General features: G+C 45.8%; 1 protein-coding gene across 9 annotated transcripts in view; it reads right to left on the minus strand.

The window, feature by feature from the left end:
- The window catches only part of STRADA (STE20 related adaptor alpha), a 34,814-nt gene extending 34,390 nt beyond the window's left edge, over positions 1-424 (minus strand). For 4 of the 9 annotated variants that reach the window (XM_084748548.1, XM_084748543.1, XM_084748546.1 and 1 more), the window contains exon 1: positions 281-424. The gene's annotated coding sequence lies outside the window, so the exon portion shown is untranslated. The remainder of the gene's footprint in view (positions 1-280) is intronic. The other 5 variants (XM_084748544.1, XM_084748547.1, XM_084748542.1 and 2 more) reach the window with 2 other exon arrangements.
- Positions 425-5,789: the final 5,365 nt, after the last annotated feature.

Here is a 5,789-nt window from a genome sequence, read left to right on the forward strand (position 1 = left end):
CATGTAGAAGCTCCGGAAAAGATGAGGAGGGCAAGCGGGAGCTAGCCTCTCCGGTCCGGCAACTCTGCTCAGCGTCTCCCCAGCCAGGCCCAAGCCTATTCTGCTCTCTTGTCTGTAACCCCTCAATGCGGGAACCCAGAACCCAGGTTAAATGAGGCCCCGAGGAAGGCGAGGGTGAGCTGGGATGGCCGCTGAGGCCCACCCCCAAGGAGATGGACTCGACGTCGGGTGAGAGGGACTGGCCCCCGGGAGCGCACCAGGCGGCCCCGCCACCCGGTACCTGGTCTAGGAGTCAGAGCGCAGTACCGACTCCTCAGCCTCGGCTCCGCCTCCTCAGTTTTGTGGCTGCGCTGCCGCCAGGCCGGTTGCTGGGAGGGAGGTACGCAACGTGCCATGCGCAGTAGAGGGAATCCAGGGAGGCTGGTCGAACCTCGCCCCGCCCATCCCGTAGAGGAAGCCCCGCCCCCTACGGAAGATGCTCCTCCTTACCCCGCCCTACAGAGGAAGCCTTGCTTTGCCCCACCCAAGGAAGCCCCGCCCCTCACCTCCCATGGAGGAAGCCCAAACTTTACCTTTAGGTGTGAAAGACCTGCTGTGGTGGATAGAGAGTTGCTAGTCTTTTCCCTTTTGCTGTGGGCATTCCTTACAAAATGGGACGGCTGCGGGTTTCCTCAAGTATGTGGAAACCAAAGACCTAAAGTACTAGCTATTCGTATGCCTTATTTGTGTCTCTCTCGGGCCGCAATTTGCCTCTGTAAAGCACGAAAATAGCTCAACTAAACGAGAGCTATCTTTTTTTTTGTTCCTGATCTTTTTTTGAACTGAGGCTTTTTGATTGTTTTTCGACACAGGGTCTCTGTGTTAGCCTTGGCTGTCCTGGACTCACTTTGTAGATCAGGCTGGCCTTGAAGTCACAGCGGTCTGCCTGCCTCTGCCTCCCGGAGTGCTGTGATTAAAGGCGTGCCCCACCACCGCCCAGCTTATTTAAATGTGAAACCCAGGCTGGCCTTGAACTCATGACCCTCTTGCCTCAGCTTCCTTAAGCTTACTGGGGCTTTTTTGAGACAGGGTCTCATGTAGCCTGGGCTGGCCTTGACCTCAAGAGATCAGCTTGCTTCTGCTGATTAAAGGCTTAGTGGTGTGCCCCATTTGTAGAACCCTGTGATGAATTTGCCTTTATGAAAGAAGGCAGCTATCAGAAGCCATGGCATATAGGACAGATAAGTGAATCACTTCAGATGCAGCAAAACTTCCCCCCTGTGGGAACTAAGGACTTTTAGTCACTTCAGTTGCTGTGGGGTGAGGACCCAAAATATCCATGTATTTACTGTCAAGTAACGAATACTTGCTTTTTCCAGTTCTGCCTCCTCACAGATTTATACCAGTCTAGTAACTTCCAAGAAGTGTAAGTTTGGCAACATCCAAATGGGGACTTGATGGAAATACCCCGTCACCTGAGGATCTTGCTGTTTCACACACCCCTGTGACCCTACCCAGGGCTTTAACATCCCAAAGTACAATCTTGGTCTCACACTGTTTCAGCATCGAACCTAATGAATCCACAAAGAGCGAGAGAGTAAAGGAAAACTCAAAGTTTCTGCCAGTTCACATGATCTTTGGAATGGAGTAATAGAGAAGGCAGTACCTGAAAAGACGCCAAGCTTTTTTTTTTTTGTATGTTGTATATATGTGTACTTGAATATATGTATGCACACCATGTATGTGCAGAAGCGGGCAGAGGTCAGAAGGTGTCATACCTCCTGGAACTGGAGTGACAGAGAGTTGTGGGTGCTGGACCCTTTCCAAGAGCAGCAAGTGGTCTTAACTGCTGACCCATTTCTTCAGGCCCCAAATTGAGGCAGTCTCAATTCTAGTCCAAGCTAACCCAGGCTGGCCTTAAACTCAGTGATCCTCCTTTCTCTTCTGGGATTATGGGTGTGAACCACCACCACATCAGGCTGTAATTGTCAAGGCAACCTCAAATTGAGTTTTCCTTTCTATCTGTTCCTCTTCGTTGGACTGCATTAGAGATTGAACCTTAGGGCCTCACACATGGGCAAGCGCCGCGCCCTAAAGCCTCCGACAGTCATGTGTAAACTCTAGGCACTTCTTTTATTCTCCTACCTAGTAGCCCAGCCACCACATTTTCTAACAGGATGTTACAATTTGAGAGTCAATGTGGCTAAAAGATCTTATTAACTGGATGACTGGCCACACACACACACACACAAAAAAAAACCTACTTGAGAACCCCCCTCCCAGATTCTGTTGTGCTGTTGCAGTCGGCGAATGCACAGGCTCTTACACCAATCCTGCTAAGTCAGAAAAAAGTGTATAATGAAAGGTCAACATCTGGAGATTACAGAGTGTGAGCCCTGGAAGGCAAAGCTCCTGATTTTTTATTTTTATTTATTTATTGGGTTTTGTGGGTATTTTTTTTTTTTGGTGTTGTTTTAGTTTTTAGACAGCCTCTGAGTTGGAAACCAGCCTACATGATGCTTAACAAGTAGTCCTCTCAGAAAATGAGTAGATGTGGTGGTACCCAGCCGGCTATCACCTCAGCACTGGTGGCTGGGGCAGGAGCATTGCAATGAATTCTGGCCAGTCTGGGTTATAGATGAGAGTTTATCTCAAACAAAGCAAGCAGCAGGATCCACCATTGGGAAAAATCACAGCTTTCTTTTATTCCTTCTCAATTCAGAAGATTGAGACAGCTGGGAACTTGTACAAACCAAACTCTTTTTTTTAATTGGAATTTATGTTTAGTGTATGTGTGTGCAGTTGCCACAGAGACCAGAAGAGGGCAGCAGCTCCCTTAGAACTGGAGTTACAATCAGCTAGTAGCTGGTGTTTGAATGTGGGTCCCCTGCAAGAGCACCAAGTGATCCTAACCCCAAGTCTTCTCTCCAGCCCTGTTGTCTTCTTTTGCAATCAAATCTTCTGCTGAGCACCAAACACTTGACGTATGAACTGGGATTGAAGACATGTCCCACCATGCCTAGCCAGGCTTCTTTTTACCTTTTTGCTTTTGTTTTTCGAGACAGGGTTTCTCTGTGTAGCCCTGGCTGTCCTGGACTTGCTTTGTAGACCAGGCTGGCCTCTAACTCATGGCGATCTGCTTGCCTCTGCCTCCCACAAGTGGTGGGATTACAGATGTGCTACCACACCTGGCTCTTCTTTTTACTTTTGTTTCAGAAGCCACCCCCATGGGTCTAAGTCTTTTCTCTTCTATCCTTTTCCTTCATTTAGAATAAGGGAGGCAGGAGAAGAGGACCAGGGTGCAGAAAGTACAGAACTTGACCCCTCCCCAAATCCAACAGATCTTACACAACACGATGCTACATGATTTTCACACTGCTCTATTCGTATTGGATGACAAATGAAAGTGTCACCCAGTTATGTTTCTTGACCCAAGTCCCATATAAAGGTGACAGGATTATAAACAATCCCTCTATTTCCACCACACCCCCCAGCTCCAAGGAAAAAAACAAAACAAAAACCCACCTTGTCAGTTCTGATACAAAGTCAGTTGGAGAAGGCTAAAGGGTCTACTTTGTTCTACTGGACAGAGAAAACTAAAGGAAAATACGCCATTTGATAGTAGCCTCGCCTTTGTAAAGTAAAATTATGAAATAATTTGCACACATTATCTTTTGGTCTTAAACTGTGAGATAAGCAGGAGAGAAAGACACTGTTCTGGTTTCCTTGGGCGTGTACATACATGGTACACAGATCTACATGCAGGCAAAACACACACACACACACACATAAAATTAGGAAAAACTTAGTAAACTGTGAGGTAGGTAGGAAAAATATTATTCCCAGATTCAGTAAGTAACTTGCCCAAAAGAAAAAGCTTAGCAACTTTTTTCAATAACGTTTTTATTATTTTTATCTACCTGCCCATATTGGAAGTCAAGTGGGAGTTGTATCCATTCTTTGAATTAAACTCAGGTCACCAGGCGTGGCAAGCACCTTTACCTGCTGAGCCATCTCTCTGATCCTAGCAAAGGTTTTGCTGGCGCTGAAGCTTAGCCTTTGTCTTATATTTCAGGACTTATTTTGGCACTGATAGGGATCTAGACTAAAGTAAAGCAAGCAGGGTGGGTGTGGTGGTGCATGCCTGTAATCCCAGCACTCTGGGAGGCAGAGACAGGTGTTAAGAGGCTAGCCTGATGTACAAAGCAAGTCCAAGACAGCCAAGGCCACACAGAGAAACCTTGTCTCAAAAAACAAAACAAAAAAAGAATTTGGAACACATGTTTTCTTTCCAGTGCAACAGTAAACAACATTCTCCTCTCTTGGTCCTCTGATTCCTAAGTTGTCTTACTCAAGGAGAAGACATTATATTGGTTTTTTAAAAATATAATTTATTTAAATTTTATGTGCATTGGTGTGATAGTGTCAGATCCCTCAGAAATGGAGTTACAGTTGTGAGCTGCCATGTGGGTGCTGGGAATTGAACCCAGGTCCTTTGGAAGAACAGACAGTGCTCTTAACCACTGAGCCATCTCTCCAGCCCTGACTATAATGGTTTGGATCTTAAATGTCCACCAGAAGTCCCACTGTAAAGACACATAGCCAGTAATGCTGCAGGTGATGATGGAAGCCACAGAGGGGAGTGTGGTTATTGAGGGTGTGGCCTTGAGATATTAGAACCCTTCCCCTCCTATCTGTTCGCTCCCTGGCCACTATGAGGTAAGCGGTTTTGCTCCACCACAGGCTGCTTCCCCTGTACATACATGCAGGAAAAACACCAACGCACATAAAATAAAAATAAATAATTAAAGAAACTGTAATCCCAGGGCTGGAGAGATGGCTCATAACCATCTATAATGAGATCTGGTGCCCTCTTCTGGCAGGCAGGCACACATGCAGGCAGAACACTGAATAAGTAATAAATAAATCTTTAAAAAAACTAATCCCATCTTTTCCTATTTGGAGCTTATTATCTCAGCTATCTTCTCACAGTGATAGGAAGCTGACTAACATGGGGAAGAGCTCACTAGTCACATTGTGTCTAGAGTGGGCGGGTATGGTGGCACGCACATTTAATCCCAGCACTCAGGAGGCCAGGACAAGCAGATCTCTTAGTCCAAGGACAGCCTGGCCTACATAGTGAGTTCCAGCCAGTCAGCACTACAGCGAGACCCTGTCTCAAAAAAACACAAAATTAGGCCAAGAGATGGTGGTGTATGCCTTTAAACCCAGATCTCAGGTGGCAGAGGCAGGCAGATCTTGTCTTAAAAAAGAAAACAAAACAAAAAGGGGGCTGGAGAAATGGCTCAGAGGTTAAGAGCGCTGACCGCTATTCCAGAAGTCCTGAATTCAATTCCCAGCAACCACATGGTGACTCATAACCACCTATAATGAGATCTGGTGCCCTCTTCTGGCACGCATGTGTACATGCAGGCAGAGCACTGCATATATAATAATAAATCTTTAAATAAACAAAAATTACAAAAAACAAAATAAAAAAACCGAAACAAACAAAAAACAGTGGTACAGTGGTGTGTGTAGTATTCCCAGCACTCAGGAGGCTGAGGCAAGAGAATTCATGACTATGGCCACTTGGCCTATATATAGTAAGACGCTTTCTGAAACAGAACTATCAGGACTTTAGAATATAAAATACTCCAAAAGTATTAAGTGGTAACTATAAAGGAATATTCAAGGCTGATGCTTTTGAAGGAGAACCATTTTAGTGCTAACTTTTAATAAGAACACTTCCCTTTGGGTACACATGTTCTCACAGGACAGCTCCAAAAAGTCAAGGCGGCACGCTCAGA

Source organism: Acomys minous (genome assembly GCF_964271855.1).
Source record: "Acomys minous genome assembly, chromosome: 12".
Lineage (NCBI taxonomy): Eukaryota > Metazoa > Chordata > Mammalia > Rodentia > Muridae > Acomys > Acomys minous.